Source organism: Neodiprion fabricii, chromosome 7 (assembly GCF_021155785.1).
Source record: "Neodiprion fabricii isolate iyNeoFabr1 chromosome 7, iyNeoFabr1.1, whole genome shotgun sequence".
Taxonomy (NCBI): Eukaryota; Metazoa; Arthropoda; class Insecta; order Hymenoptera; family Diprionidae; genus Neodiprion; species Neodiprion fabricii.
Window position 1 is genome coordinate 6825401 of NC_060245.1, and position 15885 is coordinate 6841285.

The 15885-nt window shown below is 32.6% G+C and overlaps 1 long non-coding RNA gene across 2 annotated transcripts; it reads right to left on the reverse strand.

Moving 5' to 3' along the window:
• Positions 1 to 4660: 4660 nt before the first annotated feature.
• Positions 4661 to 7009, reverse strand: LOC124185992. 2 transcript variants are annotated; one of them, XR_006871525.1, is made up of 3 exons: positions 6849 to 7009; positions 5457 to 5685; positions 4661 to 5353 (listed from the first exon to the last, which is right to left on the reverse strand). It is a non-coding gene; the product is annotated as an uncharacterized LOC124185992 (long non-coding RNA). The 2 variants fall into 2 exon arrangements; XR_006871524.1 differs by having other exon boundaries at positions 4661 to 5369.
• Positions 7010 to 15885: the final 8876 nt, after the last annotated feature.

The following is a 15885-nucleotide window of genomic DNA, read 5'->3' on the forward strand; positions in this document are numbered from 1 at the left end:
TTACGACCTCAACACTGTCTATCATGACTTTTCCTTTCTGCATTAAAAACATATTGTTTGAATTCAAAAAACAAGAAAAACAAACAATGACACATTCGAAGGTTACGGTTTCAGTTAATCTGTCTGATGAGAAATCATTCTGAGAAGATTTATTTTAAGCCCAGTTTTACGTTGTGACTTAAAAAAATTCTAGCGCCAACAATTTATTTTTTAGTAAAATTACCGCCTGTTTCTTTTTTGTTTCAACACTTTTTCTAATAATCGAACTGAATGAGTTATTGGCGAACAACTTAAATTTTTAAACTACATTCTTTGATTATCGCCGGAAATAACAATACGATGGTAAAGTTTTGTAGGTAGCTTAGTTACAAAAATACACAGAAAATAACACTGTTCGTCAAAGTTTGAGCACTTCGGAATTTTTCCCGAGTCAAACGACAGATTTCCTCCACTATATTATTTTAAAGCGAGATCAACTACGCGCAAACAAATATCACAATCGAACTTCCTATAAAATCAATCTGCAAGCTTTCAGTTATATCGTTTTTTATATCTTTCACAGCTATATTTGGTTGAATAAAACATCATCCCTAAATTGCCTTCAAAAACGTCGTATGTCCTCGGAGATCACTTCAGACATTCGTAAAAAAGTTCTTGAGCTCCCTTTATCTCGACGACGAGCTTCATGAAAAACTAACATTTGTTACTTCACTGAACCACAAATTCTACGATATTTTACAACAAATTATATCCAATCCAGAATTTGATATATAAAAAAAAAAAAATACGATTCCGCGAATAAGAGCCATTATAAACTTGAACCGCTCAAAAAAAATAGAAGAAAATTATTTTCGTGCTTCAGTTGAGTTGATTATTTTTTTATCTGCCATGCATCAAAATAATTGAAAATATATACACCCCACCAAAAGTTTGGTTTTATAGTCTTGGGTGGAAGTAATAACGATTTAATAATTTCGCTGACACAAGTGGGATTTATGTACATACGTCTTTATTAAATGTTGAGTGATATTAAGCGGATGAAAATGACTATTCGTCGAAAAAAGTTTGATTTTGCAGCCAGTGGAGTGCTATTTTAAAATTGAACAAAATTTATGATTTTAATTATTCAGCTATGTAATAAGAAACCGAAATAACATTATTTTTTTGATACGAGTGACTTAAATCCGGAACTGAAGTTTATTTAATTGTTGTATACAATAAATGTTTAAGAAAATAGATAATTTTTTTCAAAATCTGAAACATCGTTCTGGTTTCTACAAAAGCAAACTTTAATAAAATTATTCTTTCGTTGGTTACGCGGAAGAAATCAAAATTTGTCATCTAGAACTCAGACACAAAATTCGTGTTCACCGGTATCATCTGTCAAAACAGCCGATGATCTACAAAAAATTCTATGCCAAAACGGCAAAACTACGAAAGTGTCCGAATTTCTCTACTTAATTATAAAAAATCATATCCGTAGTTGAGTCTCAAAATTATTTCGTCCAGAGCAATTAAGCCTGCATTAAGAAAGTAATTGACGAATGATTACTCGCTTCGCCGTTCCGAATAAAAAAAAAAAAAAAAAATAGCTTACTCATAGTTACATTTAATCGCTGCACCGTAAAATTCAACTGATATTTGGCATCGAATATCGTGGTATAATACGAATTACATTTTACACAATACGTGCCGTGTTACAGTTATATAAAAAGAGGAGTTTCGAAATGCGGTTAAGCATTTTCTTAAAAAAGATATCAAAAAAACTTTGCCATCGCATAAACAACGGCTTATTAGTTATGTAAGGTCTCAATCGCGTTGCGGTAGACGACCTTGTACAAATAACAAGGTAAAAACGATATAAATTGTCTGCAGTGTTTAATGGATTTCTTGTGCCGAAATGATGACAATTTACCACAAGCGATAAAAATAATAATTCACTCTATAGCGTAATTGAATTTCTAGTCGGTTCGTTACTTGTCGTTTGATGTAAAAAAAAAAAAAAAAAAAAACTCCGTTATCAGACTCGCAGATAATTATGCTGTATTTAAAATTTTTTTTTTTCGGCTATAAGGCGATGATCGTCAACGGATAGATAACGCGCGGCAAAGCTTATTGAATAACACACTGAGATCAAGAATATTCACTGATAATTATTAAGATTTGGAAAGAAAATTTTAATCAGTACAACTGTAAGACAAGTGATATAAATTTATCGTAATAAGTATCTTCAACGTTTTTACGACCTCGTTTATACCTGTCTAAATGCCACTTGTTAGTTTTTTTTTTTTTTTATTTTTTTTTTTACGCACTTGTCTAAAACCTTTTAGTCAGACTTATACAATCCTTGCTGTACATCGTTTACCCTGGTGAAAATATTTTTCTACGATTTTCTACGAATTATCAAAGAAATTGGAACATTTCGTACAATCGTGTGGAAAAAAAAAAATCGTAAACATGCGTAATTTCTTAGAAAAACTTGTACATATTCTTCGAAATTAGTATTTTTGCAGTAAAAAAATCTACAAGCTACTGCAATTTTTTGGAGAGAAGATTAGCAATTCATTGCGAAAAATTATGCATATTTAGAATTTTTTTTTTTAAAACGAAATATGACGAAATGTTGAAATTTTCACCAGGGACATATTTATAATGTGTATCTGAGAATTGTATCGTTTGCAGTCACAACACTTTTACTCTGTCGTACGAAAATGTTTACGACCAATTTACACCTGTTTACCTACTTTAGGCGGTACGAATGAATATCTACACAAAGGTTAGACATGTTTATTGAATGTGGTCACATTCTTCGCTGTTTAACATACGAACGTGAACAGTCGAGTCAATGATTGGAGTGACGACTAATGTAATTAATACGGGACATGCCTTGCCTCAATTTGCACGGTTGTAATACATACTTATTATATTACCGTGACCTTTCACTAATCAGTAAATAATTAACGAATTAGGCGGATAAAAAAAAAAAACGGTAAAAGAAAAAAATTGCCAGTTTTGAGTAGCGTTATGTTACAGAATCTTAAATCGCCCAATAAAGAAATCCTTGACATTTCTCACACCATTGAAGCTTATGTATAGCTCAAGGTTTCAACGTTTCAACCTACCGACGTATTATTATCTTCATCAAGATTCTTACCACCGTTGTTTTTTCATACACATATATACGTTTTAAAAAGTCCAAGATTCCCGACACAGTAAGTGTTTGCACAATCTTGTGATGTAAGTTTTACGTCAATATCGATGTTACTTCTTGAATATTATGACATTTCACAATTTTGGGTATAATGAAATTTGGGCAATTCTGACGCGTTTACCAATGCGCGTTATAAGCAATTTTTTCTTTTTTTTTTTCTTATTTAGAAGTGAAAGAATTAACGTGATTTCAGGCAGAGCTCCGAGTTGAAAAAAGCTGAACACGCAACGAGGCTCACAATGTTTCCACAAACAACAATTATTTTTCTGAAATAAATAGTTCTTCGATTGTTCATCTTATAACCTGACATTTTCCCGACTTAAACACAAATTTGTCGGTTTTTTTTAAAATGTTTTATATGAAATAGGCTGAAGCAATATTTGTCAATAATTCTCCAACAATAAAAACATTTTCAATAAAGCTTCTTCTTGAATTGTTTTTCCACCAAGTCCCTAGTAATATTTCCAAGCAGCTATCAAATCGTAAAAAGCATAATCGAAACTTACGTATAATACATTTTGTATAATTGTAAATTGGGATAGAAAATTTATTTTAATATCATGAATTGAAATTGCATTTTTATATGCGATATTTTTACTCAATATAATTGTAGAATAACTGTGGCAGGTGTTGTCACTCGGGATGGTAAAAATTCCACCTGAACCATTCGAGTACAGCCAACGATTAATTGATATCTTTAAGTCTGTAACGTTTCTTCGCTGTAGATGTATCGTACAAATATTGACATTTATATAGACATCGCATGTAATCAATATTTGTTCTAGATTCTGGGTCAAGTATTACTTGTTGTCGATAAAAGCTTATTTCCATTTAGGCCTTGAGCGAATCCAATCTTTTTTCGTGACCATTATAGCCTGCAACTCCTTAATTTTATCGAGAATTCCCGTTACTTCAACTCTAGTTATCATTTTTACACTTATATGATTCACGCATTAAGATGATGCTATAGTCAGTCTTTACCGACCGAGTAAAATATCAATTGTTTTTACTGTTACCTACGTCTACGCATCGCTAATGCAAAATGTATATAAAACATATGTATAGAACAAAACTTTTTTTTCAGATATGGCACTGTCGGCAGCTTTTTTGCGTTAATGATGCGCAAGCGTAGATGATATAGACAAAATAAGTGACACTTTTCCTTAGCCTGTGATGACTGACTATACAGCATACCTCTAAATATGAAAGATCGTGTTAAAATCTGCAGATTCCTTCAATCGTACAATATTATCTTCGACAGACTCGGAAATATTGTTAAAGGTACTTCTGAAATTGCTGCTGCGTGTTGTCAGTTAAAGACAATTATTTTCTGACTACGTAACAGCTGGAAACGACGAACTCGGGAAATATTATATTTTCGATTCGATTTAGTACACTATATATTTCTTCAGTAAAATACAACCTTATCGTCAATTTATTGTTCCACCAACAACAAATTATCAACTGTTCGATCAAAAAAAAAAAAAATCCTGAAAACATTCGAGGATCCCAAAGATCCCACAATTGCAAATTTCTCATTAGATCGAAGTTAACGAAATATTGAAGCTAATAATCACCGTTATAAAAATTTAGAACAACCTTAAAGAAGTTTAATTTTCAAAATCTGAATAAAATTTTCGTTTTAAAAACAGACAAGTCAATCAACTGAGAGAATCGTCCGTTTGCGAAATAATGATTTTTCCCAAAAATGAATCGTTACGTTAACTTTACGAACTTCACTCTCAATGACTCCAAATTCTTCATATTTGCCATCGCAGCGAATGCGAACCACGTTATACCCAATACCGATGTTGACAAAAGAACAAGCGAATTGCTGTAGCGCAAATTGATCCACATTATATAATCATCCGGATAGTTATACGAGTATTAATAGCATGCGCGTTGGTATAGGTCCTGCAATAGCGTTGCAGCTCGCTTAACTCTTGCGGTAATAATATATCGAGTCCCTGACTCTTCCGGAGTCTAGATCATCCCACGCAAAGAGGAAATCCGCCACTCAGAACCACTCGACACTGCTCTTGCATGGGGGATTCAGGGTCGACTATGCTTTTAGGAAACAGGTGATTTAGTAGTTACAGATTGATCAACTCGCTCGAACTGATCCACGGCTGCTGCACTGCCCTGGTGAAAACGATTTCTACGATTTTCCAAGAATTTTTAGAAAAATTTTGCACATTTAGTACAATTGTGTGCAAAAAAAATTGTGATAAATATGCATAGTTACTTATAAAGGCTTGCAGATTTTCACAAAAATTTGTATTTTTTTCGGTAAGGCTCCAAGGACATTTTTCAGGCGTGAAAATATCTTTTAGGATTTAGAAAATGGCGTATAAGACATCCTTCAGCCAACCTTAAGTTTTGTGCTGTCTCAGTAGCTTTTCAGACAACAAGACAAGTCTTCACTTTACTGCAATGGCTAGTTGACTTGGAGCTCCGGCCATTTGAATTCATGCCTTCAGTCGAGGAGAAGATAATATTGTACTTTTAGATTAATTGCCACGTACGACGATATCCACAATCGCGTTGGGCTTCGCTTCAACTCCACTTTAATAACAAGAGAGTTCTATTTGCGTAAAAACGGAGATAGGAAAATGTAAACTTTTCATCAGAGTTATTTGCATAATTACTACTGATATTTCTTACGCAACATTTTAATTATTTATAAATTAAAATGTAAAAATGTTTATACAGCATTGACGATTCCTAATATGGTTAGAAATAATTTCTACGCGTAACTACGAAATTCATTTTACGATTAAGTATTACTGAGAAATTCGGACTCTTTCGTTATTTTGGGATTAAATTTTATGTAGATTATAATCGTATTTCATAGATAATTGCAGACCAGAAATGGATACAATTTGTAGCAGAATTTGGTGGAATTCTTGGTTTGGAGAAATAACGAATGTTAGGTTTGTTAATTTTAATAATATACGAAAGCTTTCTATATTCGACTAGCTCGTATCCAAAGGATTAGATCAGTCTTCGAATGTAAACAAAATTCTACTCGGTACATAAATTGTCTGCAATAACTTTTTCTTGCGAGAGAGATGCGACATCTAGCGGTGGGTCAAAAGTATTATTTCATACTTTCGTGTACATATGCGTAATATCTTATCGATCTAAATCGAATTCTAAAATTGTCGATCATCACAATTTTTCCTAGAAATTCCTACTATTTTATGAGAATTCATGGTGTTCATAAAAATTTATACTTTTCAACGAAATTTTAAGAATAATACGGGAAAAAAAATTTACGTTTTCTGGGTTCGAAATTGTAATAATCTTTCACACGCAACTATAGGTTTTCATAATGTTTCGTATAAATTTGTAATTTTCAATGCAAAATACTACGATTTTTGACAATTTTCAACGCCTTTGGACGATTTCCTACGATTTTTGCATATTTGCTACAACTTTTCAACACACCGCACTTTGTTGCAGTTTGAATTAGAAATTATTTTCACCAGAGACAAAGATTATTTCGAGATTAAGAATAAATTGATACGAATAAATGTATAGATTATCTATCTTATACATATACGTACAACAGCTTGTTATCTATTTTTTTATGAAAGTATTGTTTTAAAATCGTAACTTGATGATTTGTATTTACTTGTATTGATTTCGGTGCCCAATTTCCGATTAAGCTAAAAATCTGACACAAGTTAGACTCTATTTTTTCGTCTATCTATCGATTCCAGGGGTTGCAAGTGCGATGATACGTTGGTAACGAACAACAATCCAAACAAACAGTAATACAAAACACCGTGAAAATTTCTACACAGTTATTCTGTTATTGAATTATATCAACAGCACAAAGTATTACACAACGTCACGTGGTTTCAGGCCGCAGGCGCATGACAACAGACGTCTGATCGTATTGAGTGGGTAAAAAATAGACCAATGGTAACTCAGACAAAAGTTAACAAGGACAAAACCCGTCAATAGCCAAGGTTATTTTTGATGACGAGCTAAAAGTCCCGCGATGCATAACAGATGAGATATATACGTTATAAATGCATGATTCGTCCTTTCCCCCCCACCCTAAACTTCTGAGACACTCCGTCTGCCTCATTCTGCAAAGTGTAAATAATTCCGATCTAATTGCGGCGATGCTGCACTCCGTATTCCTTCGTTTCAACATTCATTCATTCTCGCAATTATTCATGCCACGCGATACGTTGTGCAGGCTGGTAACAAAGGCCAGCGAAATATAACTTTTAATTTCCTTTTTTTTTTTAGATATCTAGGTATGTTGAATCAAAATATAGTGCTAGTTTTTTTTTTTTTTTTTTTATGGAAAAAAAATATATATAATTAATATAAAACTGAATGTTTTGGTATAAAGTGAAAAGGATTAGTTTTAAACAAGTCTTGAGAGACCAGATAAACGGAAAAGACTGGATGGAATTTTTTAAATATCTATTTCGTAGTTCCGTATCTAATACCTACTAAATCTATGGCTAATCTAAATATGGCTACCTAATTTACGGCTGGAATTGTACTTTCATAATGCTTCGTTCGCCGTAAGCATGAAGTTTAAATCTCAACGAAAAAGCTACAAAAATAGGTATCTCTAAAATAATTTTCCAGAATATTCTTCAGCGGTAAAAATTGTTACCGTACTACTTGCATTGTTTACGCCTATCTTCAGACCGTCGTATCCTTGTACGCTTTGTGTACATATAATCTATGCTCATCCGCATACTTCATGGCTCATTTATTTACGTAGTTCGAATTTTTAAAGTGAAATTCATAAATTTTACGACATCAATTAGGACTAGATGACTCTCTGCAAGTTGTGGGAATTTCATTATCTCGTCAAATTAAATTGATCTTTATAACAAAAATGAAAAAATATAAACATTTTTCAAACGACGATATAAAATTTTTGCTACTCACACGCAATCGTATCACTTGTTTTTCATCAACTGGGACCGTTGCTCGTGTTATTTTATTTCGGGTCCTTCGCGGGATAATTATCAATTATGGATCAATTGGTGATCTAGCAATGACAAAAGGACAGACGAGACGTGCAAACAATTCTTTGTTAACGGAAAAAAATTACGGTCAATTATATTGAGTTGGAAAACTTGGTAGCAATATGAAATCATGCATCATATCATTTTCCGATAACTCCGGGGATTCGACACAAGTGCTTGCGAGTGTAAAAACAACATGCAACCGATAAGGATATAAGTTATCGCTTTAGGGAATTGACTGGCACATAATCGAGACTGAAACACCGTCAAGCTTTTATTTATTTTTTTTTCACATTAAGTTTATATAACGCAACATACAGTAGCGCTCCAAATATTTTGATAATATGAAATTCGTAATTACTTTGATCAATCGTTTTTCTTACTTTTCTTTATTTTCACTTTGTTTTCGAACAATCGAGAGTCAATTTTGAACAATTATGTAGATCATCGAATTTCTTTCAAGAAATAATATTGTTGATTTTTTTAGTTATGCTTGCATGTTATTATTATAACTCAATTACTATAATCTTTGTCAAAATACTTTTCAGCGCTACTGTATGTATTGATTATGAATAATTTATTAAATTACATTTTACAAACAGACTTTTATACGTTGATATTATCAGAAAATACGGCATTGACAATTATAATCACATCAATTTCTTTTCCTGATTGAATGTAAACTACTAAAGAATTGTGAAAATCCAAAAACAAAGACTGGTCAGTTTCCGGTTTTATTCCAAATCCAGATTATATACATCGATTACCTGTCAAATGCTGTTCTTATTCAAGAATTCGTTCCACGGTAATTATAAGTAATCTTGTCACGTATGTGTAATAAATTTTCTCCGCGACTAGAAGATAGAATGAGAGATAAATTTATAACGCAGCTATCAATATTAACTTTCGAATTACAAGTACATCGGGTTACATATTTCGAAGTATTTAATTTTTTTAGGATAGTTTTGTACTTAGTATTCTTATCGTTTGTATATACGGTAAAGAATAATTTTTAAAAAAACTGATGCAAAAAAATTAGATTGATGATCCAGCTGTTCATAAATTTTCTAAACTGTTTCGTTAATTTTTTTTCTTTATTTCACGTGAGTTATCAGTATCTCGATTTGCGATTTCTGTAATCAATATTGTTCGTGTCTTCACGCAGAGCACATGTATTATTATGCAATAAACTGCAGTTGACCGAAAGTTGTTTCAATGTTTGTGAGGTGTGCTTTTTCATCGAGTTTATAACAACTCCTTATCTCTATATAAAAAAAAAATTGTGCAACAAGTTATATTTCTAGATTTTAAGTTTCGCAATGAAACCTGCAGTCGCAATAAGACTTACTTAAATCCGACAATGTACATCCACATCAAGCAAACAAATTCTCACCCAATCACGCAGATAAATCATCGGGAGATTTTTTCAGCACAACCAATTCGCCGCTATGTAATAATGATTCGTCAATATATACACTGGGGCAGCAAAACGTTAAGTGAAAGATCGAAAGAGGTCGATGATTCCACTCCGCAAACCAGAGCTATCCGATATTATAATGGTTTCGCTAATGATAACCTTAAACTTCTCGAATAAACCCAGACGGTAAAACAGATTGAAACTGGAGTGTGGAAAAGACCATGAGATAAACCGGTGCGTAGATTCAAGATAGTTTTGCATCTTACGATGTGTTTACACCCAGGCTCGTGCCTTGTAGGCACACGTATATGGTTACATAGCCGAATGTATAACGCGCATACAAATCGGTTAGCGACTTGTGCCAAACGTTTCGAAGAGTGGAGCGTGGAAAGCACGTGCCAGACAGCTGATCCCCGTTACCGAACGAGCAGAGTCATGCGCACAATGCATATTTTCCACAGTTTTGCACACGCACATTAGGGTGTGCCAAAGAATAAGAAACATAAGAATTCTCTTCAAATGCGCGTCAAAATTTCGGTATAACATTTCGAATAAAATATCTCAGCCAAATATGAGCTCTTTATGTTGATATTTAGAGGTGCCTGTTTTGTTTTTCCCATTTTCCAGTTAAGCAATACGTGAGAAAGACAATCGGAAAGTTTTTAAATTTTGTTTTTTCTCGTAAATCGCTTCACTTGTAAACTATCTAAATACAGATTCTTACAGGAAATTTTACGCTCTGTAATAAAGTATCTAGATAGAATTTTCCTAACTCTAACCGATCGAAAGGTATTCAAGATGACTCAATTAATGTTTATAGGGCTAATACCTTTTTAATCGATTAGAGTTGGGAAAATTTTATCTCAGTACTTTTTTATAGAGCGTGAAGTTTCCTGTAAGAATTTCTATTCAGATAGTTTATAAGTCATTCCGTAGCCGAGAAAAAAAAATTTAACAATCTTACGGTTGTTTTTACATATTATTTAAATAGAAAATGGGAAAAATAAAATAGGCACCTCTAACTATAAACAATAAGAGATGCCCTTCCAAAATTTTGATGCACGTTTGAAAAAAAAAACTTCGTTTAGTTTTGGCAAACGCTAATGCACATGTATTATAACGTCTAGAATGCATCACGGTTTCATTTGTATCATCCGTTGACGACTTATGCGATGTCTCGATGAAAATTCTGGTCTCAACTATTCGTGCGTCACTTTTGAGTTCAAGTCGATTACACAGGGCTGCACATTTGTGTCGAGAAAATACTAAATGAATGAGTTAGCGTGTTTAATAGGCGTTGCCTGGTTTTTTCCATCGTGTCAGGATTCCGAGATATTCCGATCGTAAAATAACATTTTCGACGAAAATAGTACTGTTAAACTTCTTAATAAACTACGGTCAAAAACTTCACATTATGTGTTATGACCTACAGAATGACGTACTGTGTTTAAGTATATTTTATCATGCTGACAAATAGCCATAAAAAAAATTTTTTTATCCGAAAATTTCGTATATTTCACGTTTGTCATTTTACAGGTCATAACACATAGCATAATATTTTTTCACCATACTTTATGTGAAGCGGTTCAAGAGATAATACGAATCCAAAAGTACGAATACAAAAATATCGGTTGACCCAGCAGCTTCATTCATTTTGTGACTAAAAAATGTTTTTACATGCATTTTATCTATGACGACTGCTAGATAAAAAAAGGGTGGCAGAACGGTTGATTCCACCATTTGTAACAATATAATACAGTATTTAAACGGTATATTATGAAATCGTTCGACCATTCTCTCACAAAGTAGCGAAGAAATTGTACAATAAAGGTAATACTTTATAAACATCGTCCATTGAGTGGGAAATGAAAAGCTAAATGAACAAAAACTCTTCATGATGGATGACCCAAAAAATCGACTTATTATATGTTTTCAAAATGAAACGGCGTTACGTTGATTGTGTGAATTGCGGTCTAAACGTCGGCGCTGATTGTTCTATAAGCTGGTGTAACGAGCCACTGTAGAATGGAGTTATTTTCAATTCTACACGATTATGTCATAGGCGAAGCAAAGTCGGCTCTTTCATAATAATAATAATAATAATAATAGTAATAGTAATTAAACAAAAAAAAGAAAAAAAATTCCGATTTCCATACGTGTATAATAAAGCAGGGAAACACAAAAGAATCGGCACGTATTTTTTCTTTCTAATGAAAATATATAATTGCGGATGTTACAAGCAATTGAATTGTAATATATTTATAACTATAAAGCATGCCAGAATGAGTCACGCCTTGTTGTATTTTTCAATCTGTTGTATTTGCATCAATTTTTGGTTACTCGATAAGTGAAACAAGTATTGGCAGATTGCTTTCGCTGAGGTTTGATTGCCGTTGTGAGGTTTAATCTACTTTTTCAGTTAAACAAGGCTTAAATGTCAATTTATTCTTGCACAAGCAACAGTTGCAAGAAAATATATAGTAACAGTGATCGTAATGAGAAAGAATAGTAACGGATACTAGACTTTCCGGTAACGGCTAGAAAACTAATTTTCATTATCGTACCTGGAACTATATTTTTCGATTTTGGTAAAAAATGAAAATAGTTAAGAACCGAGCGGTAACTGGAACTAAAATTTTTCTCTCACAATCAGTGCTGTTTCTATTCGATTGTATTGCTTTATTTTGAGCTAAGCTTACAATTAGTTAAATCCGTTGCATGATTATTTCAATAAAGCGAAAGGTGTTCGAGAACATCGTTAGAATAATTTTCTTATATATTATATCTGAATTTGACTTTAAACTCCGAACCAATTGACGCTAAAAACTGATACCTACTTTATTTCCATAATAACTGCGTATTGAAATCTACTTATTATACTACACGTATAGCTCAGATTGTTCGTACGATATATTTACAATTATAATTTCGCAGTCTCGTACTATTGTTTCTATAACACTGCCATTAATTGTCCTGTCAGTATGTCGAATTGCGAGATGTGAATATCGAAATGAATTTCTGATGCTAACCTCCTACGAAATTAAACAATGATATTTGGTATGTCAAGGTTTTATGTACGTAATGCATGTTTCAGAAAAAAATACTTTGCGATTTTCCACAATGGCATTTCGTAAAAAGTTTCTTTAGGTTAAAAGAAAGGTCCTGTTAAAAGACGAGCGTTTTACGTTATGCGGAAGATGACGTTCGCTTGATTTTTCACTTTCTTACATTTTTCCTGTATTTATGAAGTATTGCGAATAAAATTTCTTCTTTTATTTCTAACATCAATTTGCGTCACAAAGAAGATCCGCACTCGTAATATCAACTCTCTAATTGATGTTTGCGAAGCGCGTATCTTACGGCTTTGTCATTGTTAATTAAATCTCGTAAAATGGCTATAATTTAATAAGATTCCAGGAACGATATATCGTTGTGTTATGGATAGTGATCTTTGGATTGAATATAAATTTCAGGACAAGCATAATAATTGAAGTGCTGCAACGTGTTGCTTCTTCAATTCCAAAAAAAAAAAATGCGAAAAATCAAATGAAAAAGCGATCTTACACGCAACGTAGAACGTTCATCTTTTCGCAAAAAAATCTTTCCTTTAACCTAAGCAAACTTTTTAGGGGATGCCAAGGTGGAAAATCCGAAATCATTTTTTCCGAAACATCCCAACGTACATACATAATGTGTGTATGATCTGAACCAAAGTTACCAACAATAATAATCACGTCTTGGGTTGGTAATTCCGAACTTTACAACTTAATTGTTGTCACATTTATCTTTGTATCTCGATCCAAATTACATAATCGTTATCACGATTCTTGTAAAGAAATTGTAATCGTAATAATCGTTATCTTTATTTTTATTTTTCTTATTATAGTAATAGTGTAACGTAGTAAGCATTATCGTAATCGCGAGTGTCATTGTCATCGTCATCGCTAACATTCGTCGGATATCGTTGTCAGTGAAGTCAATTAAATATATTCACTGCGCAGTATAAATGGTAATATGTTTTTAACATCGTGCAATGTTCACTCCGATAACGTACTTAGATTACGATTGTAAATACAATACTATGTGCAATGAGTGGGTCTACAACCTTTAGCCTTCGCACACTTTGAGATGATAAGCATGTAACCAGTCAGGATAACGATACCCCGGCGAACTCGGCGTAATGATTCGAATGACTGGATTGACGAAAAGGATAACATTGATAATTTTATACAAATTAAACTTTGAGCTCGAATAACTTTTGAACCAGTAGACTTGGCAAAAAATCGCAAGAGACCTTTTTTATAGCGCGTCGAATTTCCTACAAAAGTATGTACTTCTCATTCTAGTAGGTCAATTCCTCACCAACGTACACAATTTAAAAGAACAACACATATTTTTTACATGTTATTTCCATAAGAAACTTTGGCAGGAAAGCGGACTATCTTAGAGTTAATATTAAGAGTGGAAATTTTTAGAGGATTTTTTTTTATCGATTTGGAAGCGTTTGAGCCCCTGGGAGCATAAAAATTCGAAAACACCCCTGATAAGGGACACCCTAATATACATATATGTAGTAGATTGGTTCAAAAAAATCTACTTTTTTTTTTTTCAAAACCACACGTTTAATAATTGTAGGAAGAGGAAATAAGACGGCTGTTATAATTTCACCCCTTAATGTTGAGTAATAGTGATTCCTGAACGCAATTTTTTATTTTCCATTCGATCAACATGCGAAAATAGTTTTAATTCAATTCTGAATTTTGTAGCTCAGTAAGAAAGCAATGGACATAAATGTCCGATACTTATTTTTGCAGGAAATTCAACGCTCTACAAAAAATGTCTCTTGTAATTTTTTGACAACTCAACTTTCTCGATAGTTATTCAAGGTTAAAGTTGAAATCGTGCGAAAATGCAGTTTTTTTCGAGATTAATAGCGAAAATACTAGCTTTCTCACGAACTATTGTGAGATTCTTTTGTAAAACATTTCGGTCACTATATAATCATGTCATTTGATTGATTTTCAACTTTAGAAAATTTAGCTTGTAACTATTAAAGGTAATAATATGCGATATATCCAATTCCACTTTAAAAGCTCCTTTTTTTTTTTTTTTTAGCAAAAAACGAATTTTTTCAAGTTGAGAATTAATTGAATGACATGATTTTATGGCGGTTGAAATGCTTTGCAAAAGAAACCGCCAATAGTTTGTGATAAGTCTAGTATTTTTGCTATTAATCTCGAAAAAAGTAAACTTTTACATGATTTCTACTTTAACCTTAAATAACTTTTGAAAGAGTTGAGTTATCAAAAAATTATAACAGACATTTTTTTGTAGAGCCTTGAATTCCCTACAAAACTACGTATCGGACATTTATGTGTATTGCCTTGTTACTGAGCTATAAAATTCACAATTAAACTACTCAAATTTTCACAGGCGTCTTATCTCCTCTTCCATCAACTATTAGACGTGTGACTTTGAAGAAAAATATTGTCAATTCTTTTGAACCAGTCTAATACGTAATGCTGATAATATATCGTTAATAATATGTAATTTGTAACATTATAATTAACACGTGAAATACACGTGATATTTATTCTGCGACCGTCTTCGAAATAATTGCGATAAAAATATACTAATTGGGTACCAGATCGTATGTCTGCAAATTGTTGAATCTATATGGCATGCATGAAAAATTTTCATTCCATCGCAAAGGCTTGTTAGATATTCATAAACGTTAAAAATTTATAGCGTCTAAAAACTTTTACAGTTTTTTTTTTTTTTACGTCTCGTGTAAATCATTAAAGACATTATATTATTCTGATTACAGATCGTATCTTTGAAATGTGTAATTAAAACGATATTGCCAATTTTTGATCCAACTACGGTTTGTTGTTAAAAACAATCACACGTCTGATGAATAATTGATTTAAAAAAAATGTGGTTTTTCAGTAGTTTTGCAGATGCATATAATTAAGGTCATTTAGTACTCCTACCCTTACCGACCGAGCAGACTCACCATTTTTCTTCCTGTATTAAATAAACAAACGAACGGAAAGGATTTAAATTTCGAAGAAAACGGGTGAGTTTGCTCGGTCGGTAAGGGTAGGAGTACTAATTGACCTTATCGATGATGAGAATCGGTTTCTCTTTTTACCACGATGACAAGTGTAAACAAATGTTTCATCGACACCGTTGGCAAGTCAATTTCTTATCTTATTTCAAGCTCTTCGGATAACCCCGTTCAATGAAGA